The 8222-nt window shown below is 38.0% G+C and overlaps 1 non-coding gene across 1 annotated transcript; it reads right to left on the bottom strand.

Annotated features, from left to right (window-relative positions):
- Positions 1–1522: 1522 nt before the first annotated feature.
- Trnat-ggu (transfer RNA threonine (anticodon GGU)) lies at positions 1523–1595 on the bottom strand. Its single transcript has one exon. It is a non-coding gene; the product is annotated as a tRNA-Thr (tRNA).
- Positions 1596–8222: the final 6627 nt, after the last annotated feature.

Genomic DNA, 8222 nt, shown 5'->3' with positions numbered 1-8222 from the left:
GAAGCGAGCAACTTCTATGTTTTCCATTCCAAGATAACTGTGAACTCTTGATGGTAAATTGTAGTGCTCAACAGCTGACTGAAAATACTGTAGTACAGTTTAAGCCCTGTTGTTGGTTGATGCCTGAAGGAACACTATCATTCTTGAAATACCATCTAAACCACCATGAATGACAATTTTATATGGCTGGATTAGTTTGTGGTTGCCACCAATGCGCCTGTTGGACACCATGAAGACATTTGTTCCACTACACTATCACATATAAGTTAGCTTAAATATGGTATGTTCTCAATATAACTGTAAAAATTTGTTTGGGCAAATGATTGAGAGCGATACAAAAGCTTTTCAAAGTCCGTTAAAATGCAGTTATTTGACCTTTTGCGGTCAACATTCCAATCGCGAGTCACACATATTTTAATATGTTTCAACCCATAAGAGGCTGAAAAATGTACATAGAAAGATATTTCCAAATGCTGTAACCTCATTTGCCGCAGGAGACCGATCCAGAGACCATTTCATGAGTGTGATTTTCTTGTCGTTCGTCGTATTTAGGTCTGTATAAATGATAACGTCCGATGAAACCACCAACCCTGTCGAACACCATCTTGTTGTCAAACGTTCGATATCTTTCTTCACTGTGGCTTCTTATTCAACGGTTCAGTTGAACGCGAGTATTGCTCAGTTTACAATGCAGTAAAAGATTACATCTGACAGTCTAATTCAATGCTAAACCGAGTTGACTACAAACATGTACGCCGTTTGAGTAGTTGGGTTGTCACGCAATACCGGTGACAAAGAAACTTTAGGGGGTAGGTGAAGGGCAAAACTCCATATAATTAAGCACTATCAGAATTGAACTCTTGGAACCTACAAAATATTTTATTCTGTAAACATTTTTTGTAATAGTGTCATCTTTGTCAGTAAAATATTTATTTATTGCAGGGAATTGTTCTTGTTTTTTTGGCGCTCTGTGCCTGTCGTACTTATTAGGGGTGTTTTTCTTTCCACTAAAATTGCAAAGAATACCCTAATAGCATGAAAGAGAACCTTTTGTACATTTTTAGAACACCATGCTACAAAACGTAGTGGTGGGGATGTGTGGCTTATGTGAGGCTGGGTTGCTATGTTCCGTGGCCAATGGCTGGGGCTTGCGTAAGGGAGTTGTACTATTAACCACTGTTAACAGACCCAACTACCGTTTAAAACCTTAAACTACAGAGGGGCCGACATATGTGCACTCGGCCAAAATAAGGTCGATCTCATTTTCAGGACCGGTAAATTTGAAAGCCGATTCATGACTTGCGATATTCTTGGTGCATGAGAGTAAAGGATCAATTTCCGTTTCACGCATTCGATCTCTAGTGTTGAAACCACAAACTCCGCCAGTAAGCGACTTGAACGAACGACAACCTTCCGTTGAAAGTCATACATTTGAACTGCGGATAAAGACGTGAATGAAAGTGATCCTCGCAGTAATGTGCACTACTTAGGCAGTAGTGAAAATAAGGCCTGAAAAAAATTCAGGCCTGTACGGGATTTGAACCCATGACCTCTGCGATACCAGTGCAGCGCTCTACCAACTGAGCTAACAAGCCAACTGGGAGCTGGTCATGGTCATGGGTTCAAATGACTACAAAGTACTTTTACTGAAGAGGAATGTATGCTTTCGAAATTAAATTATTTTACGCGCAAAGAGGAACGCAGTGTTTACAAAAATCGTTTTGTGATATCTTATGAGGTTGAAAAAGAAGATTTGAAAGTTAAAAAGACGAGATTGTGATTCGTGTTTGAATGCGAAGCCCTCAAACTTGTGCAATAATTTGCTGCTAAAAATGACGATTTTAACGGAATTTTGTTATTTGCATTTTTCTCTGAAATAAAAATATATTTTTCCAAAAAAAAGTATCCAGTGATTTTAGTTATAGTCTAGCCTATCTAATATTAAAATAAGAAAGAAATCGAATCTTTCACCCTTGCCGCGAAATTTAGAATTTGTCTGATTTTTACAGACAATCGCTCTTTTTTTTTTTTTTTTTTTTTTAATTGCAACACGAAGAACACTACTTTACAAAACAAGACGAACACTACTTACAATACCACCTACAAGACGTTACTTATTCTACTTACTATATAATACTTCCTTAGACTGCAATTCTTACCCTACTTTTTACAGTTTTTTTTTTCGCTTACACACCTATGTATCTATTAAATTATAATTCAAAATGGGTTTCCATTTAGCCTCTAGCATCTTCCTATCATTAAACTTAGCCGCAATGTGACATTCAGTTTCATATTTTCTTTTAACTAGTTCCTTATACGAAGGGAAAAAAGGAAGTCTATTATTCCTACGGCAATTCCATAAATGTAGCTTACCTAAAACGATTAAGTAATTAAATAAAGAACAATTAGTATCTGTGACACCAATTAAAATAGTCTTTAACTCAAGTTTCCTTTGTTCTTTGGCTGTAGCGATCCAATAAGATTCAAATTCTTCCCAAAATGCATGTGAGTAAACACAGTAAAAGAATAAGTGATCAATTGTTTCCGCACTAGTATTGCAAAAAGTGCAAAGATCGCTTTGTATTAAACCTATCTTAGCTAGGCGGGAATTTGTAAATAAAATGTCATTTAGTATTTTAAATTGAAAGCATTGCACATATGTCTCGCAGATACAGGACCTTATTAATGAGAAGGCCTTTTTTGTTTCCACATCATCAATAGAAAATTTAGATTTCAACTTTGTGAAGCCTCTGGACTCTGTCGCCTTACTGGATGTAAGCAAACCGTAGAAATCCCTAGACTTGCTAAGTGCTGGATCAAAGATTTTATCACCGATTTTAAATTGCAGTGATCTGACATGATCTTTCTTAATTTCGTGGCATCGAATTCTTAGATGACTTGGTACTGCGCAACGAACACCAGTCCAGGTCAGAAAGTTGGAATCTTTTAAACCATTACGTTTTGCAAGGTTAAAGGACTCTGTGTTACTCAAATCAAATTTTAAGTCGCTTAAAAGAATAATATTTGCGCTATTATAATTATAATAGAATAAAGGTTTGCCGTTTACTCTAATGTTATGATTGTTCCAGATGATTGTTTCACGTAGACTTACAAGATCAAATTTAGAACGAAAATCTGACCACCAGTGTAACATCTCCTTATAAAATATTGGGGAAATGTTATAGTCATTAATATTATAATCACAATGAAGAAAAAATTCTCCACCAAAAGGTTTTAGTAAATGTAATAGATACGCTTTCCAGGGATAAAAATTATCGCTTAGAAATCTTCCAATCCATGAAAGTCGGAGTGACATAATTGACGTTGTAAAATCAGTTACCTTTAGGCCACCAAATTCAACATCATTTATTACTGCTGTCCTGGCGATTTTATCAGGACCCTTCCAAAGAAAATTATATATAATTGATTGAAGGGCCTTTATGAACTCCAAAGGAGAAGGAAGAATTGACGAGATGTATAAAACTTTAGGAAGTAGTAAACTCTTAAGAGGCTGTCTCTCTTATTTCCACCCGGTCAATTTTGCGTCAAAAATAATTTTGCCTGAAACTCTGTTAACAGAAAGACTTTACCTAGGAAAGACCTAAATTAGATTTAGTTTGATTCGAAATAATTTTCTGACTGCATTACGGGCCATAATTATTTCCCAGTCCGTAGGGACCGTCGCAACGTCTCGAAAATTGAAAAATAGGCATATTTTGTAACGTTGTAAAATATTTGATTCGCATAGTTAAGCCACAGAATTTATATCAGATTGCTTAAAAACCTTTCTAGTTTGCCAAGAAAGTTAGAATTTGCCCTCTCAACAAATTTGAAAAGGCGAATTTTAGCATATTCTGACCACTAGAAATTGCCATCGGCCGATGGCTGTAAATAACCTTGATTTAGACGCTAAGTTTTGGGATTTGGGACCTGGTTGACGATTCTATCCTACACAGCCGTTAAGTTTAGACCTTTATAGGCAAAAATATGCAAAAACCCCTGTACGTTTTCGATTTTTCAAAAGTTATGACCGTTTGAATCAGCACATGTACGAGCATTCGCGATTTTTTCGCCTACACCAAAATCGAACCACTGGAGCAGATTTCGTCATAAATACAGCTTACCCGCTTTGCAGCCCGGCTTCATGGCTCACTTCAGAATTTTTCTAATAACCAAATTGGTGAAATCCATGATAACTTCAACAAATAGCTGGGTATTGCCTTCGAAAAGTAGGCGGCATCCATCGTGATTCGTGGTATCAAAACAAATGCCGGAATTGGCCATATTTCGCGGTGAATCACCCATTAAACATCGCTGCAGAGCTGAATTTTTTCCAAAATCAGAATATAAACTCTCCATGTCAGGAAGCTGAGGGAGAAATGAAGGTTTTAGGCTTCTGAAGTGAAGAAATAATCGCTTAAATTTAGATCCAGTTCGATGTTATACTGTTCTCACAAAGGTCCGCACAAAAGAGAAGACCGCTGATAGCTTGTGCCGTAAGTTTGCCATATGGTTTTGTTTTGTATCCCAAAGTAATATTTGGGCAGAAAAATTTTGGATGAAAAGAATAAATGCTTTTACCTGGAGTTTGATATCATATAATTAATAAATCAATTTCAAATATCCTGAGCTTGCTTCTCTCGGTTCCGCGTCGATTGTGTCCACAGAACAGCAACCTGTCAATAGCCGGAGAAATCGGCTACCAACGTGTTAAAAACTTGACACATGCTTCGTATGAACAGATGTTATAAGTGTTGCTTTTGGTAAATTTTCAATCGATTTCATCAAAACATTTCACTGACTACTAGATATTATAATATATTACACTATAACAACGCCGTCAGAACTTGATATCGGAAGTAAAGGTAGTTTGTATCTGTAGAGCATATTCTACACTTTCAGCCACCGTATAAGACATTGTTTACATAAGTCTACTGAGAAACACACTGACAATCACTAATCACTTCCGACAGTTTGTCTATGAGGATCTGTTTTTTGTCTCTCAATTTTACAGGGATCTCAAAATGACTACAGATGGCTCTCAACAAAACCACATTGAATTTCTGAAGTGTGTTATTGTGGTAACGTTCACAGAGGTCCTACGTATCGTAGCAGATTGGATGTGAGACTTTGATCTCTTTGTTAACTTTGTCTACCAGATCTTATCTCTCGTAATTTTCCTGGACGCATTGGATATCTTCCTCCTCATCCAGTGATATCCCAAAGTAATATTTGGGCAGAAAAATTTTGGATGAAAAGAATAAATGCTTTTACCTGGAGTTTGATATCATATAATTAATAAATCAATTTCAAATATCCTGAGCTTGCTTCTATTGTATTCACCCTGATCTTTTCGCCGCATTGCTGCTAGCCGGGAGAAAAAGCTCTGAACTTGGTTCTTTGTCAGCTACTGTTCTCTAGTGAACAAACGTGCATTTGATTCATTTTTCGCATTTCGCATGTCCACTGCAACTTGGGCGGGGTCGGCCTTTCGCCCAGTTCTTTCTCCAAGTGTAAACCGTGCCGTTAGGTATTCTTTTACCTTCTCTGAAAATCTAACGCTACCCCTTGGTTTGCTTACGGCCCATCCTGTTCGTAAAGACGAGTGGGGTGAAGTATCCACGGGAGAAGTGAGTGGTGTACTAGAATCTAACGAACAGCTCGAACACTCGATACCAGCGGTATCTATCGACGAGAACTTAAGGGCCCAGTCCCTTTTGATTGCATCATACTGGCTTTAACCTGCTGACTGTATGCTTTCCAACGTCCAGGTGCAGCTCCAGCTGCGAAAAGGTTTCGAACACTTCAACACATCCAAACACAGAGCATTCAAACAATGGCGTTGTACTCTCTGTTTCCTTGCTGCCCTTTGAACGACGCTTGACCACACGCTTTTCAGGAGGATCATAAAACCCTTGAGATTCTATGGTTTGAAGGGACGTTTGACTTTGGTGCTTGATATAAATTAGGTCATATGGAATGTACTTCCCTTTACCGATAACATTTCCAAACTCTCAGACCGATATCTCCATATTCGAATCGAAGTTGTGGAAGCTACTAAAATGCTCAATCTTATTTATACAGAGTGTTCTTTGATTCGTCTACTATTCTTACTGCAGCTGTTGTTCCCTTCACTGGGTGTTTCGTCAAAGCGTATCCTCTGTCCAATGAAAGCTTTAACAACCTCGCTGAAGACTCGCTACAGACTGAAGCCTCTCTGGTTTCGAAAAAGCACTTGCATGCCATACTACACTTGCAGGCCTTCCAAAAAAAATAAAGGGTTAGCGGGTTCACCCGCAATGATTAATGCGGACCTCTGTTATGCACGATAGTGCAATCGTTCAGCTTTAAATTCCAAAACGCCAAACTTCGACACATAGACTTACAAGTGGAGTTCTATGACTGATTCTTGAAGAGAATGCAGCTGCAATCCAAAGTTTCAACGGGACATTAAGCGCGAAACATGGCTTTAGTTTTCGAGTTTAGTTCGCAACAACGAGTCAAAGAAGAGTATCGACAGATGCCGACCGCTTAATTTTGGAGGTATTTGCTGGAGTTATCATGAAGTCCAGTTCACCAGTTTGGGAAGCGAGGAATATCTGAAATTTCACATAAACCCATGATTTCTCCGGCTATTGACAGGTTGCTGTTCTGTGGACACAATCGACGCGGAACCGAGAGAAGCAAGCTCAGGATATTTGAAATTGATTTATTAATTATATGATATCAAACTCCAGGTAAAAGCATTTATTCTTTTCATCCAAAATTTTTCTGCCCAAATATTACTTTGGGATACAAAACAAAACCATATGGAAAACTTACGGCACAAGCTATCAGCGGTCTTCTCTTTTGTGCGGACCTTTGTGAGAACAGTATAACATCGAACTGGATCTAAATTTAAGCGATTATTTCTTCACTTCAGAAGCCTAAAACCTTCATTTCTCCCTCAGCTTCCTGACATGGAGAGTTTATATTCTGATTTTGGAAAAAATTCAGCTCTGCAGCTATGTTAAATGGGTGATTCACCGCGAAATGTGGCCAATTCCGGCATTTGTTTTAATACCACGAATCACGCTGGATGCCGCCTACTTTTCGAAGGCAATACCCAGCTATTTGTTGAAGTTATCATGGATTTCACCAATTTAGTTATTAGAAAAATTCTGAAGTGAGCCATGAAGCCGGGCTGCAAAGCGGGTAAGCTGTATTTATGACGAAATCTGCTCCAGTGGTTCGATTTTGGTGTAGGCGAAAAAATCGCGAATGCTCGTACATGTGCTGATTCAAACGGTCATAACTTTTGAAAAATCGAAAACGTACAGGGGTTTTTGCATATTTTTGCCTATAAAGGTCTAAACTTAACGGCTGTGTAGGATAGGATCGTCAACCAGGTCCCAAATCCCAAAACTTAGCGTCTAAATCAAGGTTATTTACAGCCATCGGCCGATGGCGATTTCTAGTGGTCAGAATATGCTAAAATTCGCCTTTTCAAATTTGTTGAGAGGGCAAATTCTAACTTTCTTGGCAAACTAGAAAGGTTTTTAAGCAATCTGATATAAATTCTGTGGCTTAACTATGCGAATCAAATATTTTACAACGTTACAAAATATGCCTATTTTTCAATTTTCGAGACGTTGCGACGGTCCCTACGGACTGGGAAATAATTATGGCCCGTAATGCAGTCAGAAAATTATTTCGAATCAAACTAAATCTAATTTAGGTCTTTCCTAGGTAAAGTCTTTCTGTTAACAGAGTTTCAGGCAAAATTATTTTTGACGCAAAATTGACCGGGTGGAAATAAGAGAGACAGCCTCTTAATAATTGTATCTTTACCAAACAGAGAGAGGCCTCTCCAACTCCACAAGCGTATCTGAGATTTAATTCCTTTGAGCTTATCGTAGAAATTCTTTTGCACTGATTCTTCGTTATTGTAACTAAAGTGAACCCCTAAAGCTTTTACAGTTTTACGCCATTTCAATGCTAGAGGTGTTTCGATGTTATTACGGGAAGAGCCAATCCACATTGCTTCGGTTTTTGTATAATTCACCTTTACGCCAGAACATTTTTGGAATTGATCAAGTAACTTAAAAAGGTATTGAGCAGATCTGATATCCGACACAAAAGCTGTTAAATCATCTGCATACTGTACCATTTTGAATTCTTTTTCATCTATTTTGATTCCATCTATTTCTGAACATGAGCGAATAGCGACTGCTAGTAGTTCC

Source organism: Pocillopora verrucosa, chromosome 1 (assembly GCF_036669915.1).
Source record: "Pocillopora verrucosa isolate sample1 chromosome 1, ASM3666991v2, whole genome shotgun sequence".
NCBI classification, from domain to species: domain Eukaryota; kingdom Metazoa; phylum Cnidaria; class Anthozoa; order Scleractinia; family Pocilloporidae; genus Pocillopora; species Pocillopora verrucosa.
This window is presented reverse-complemented; position numbering and strand designations above follow the sequence as displayed.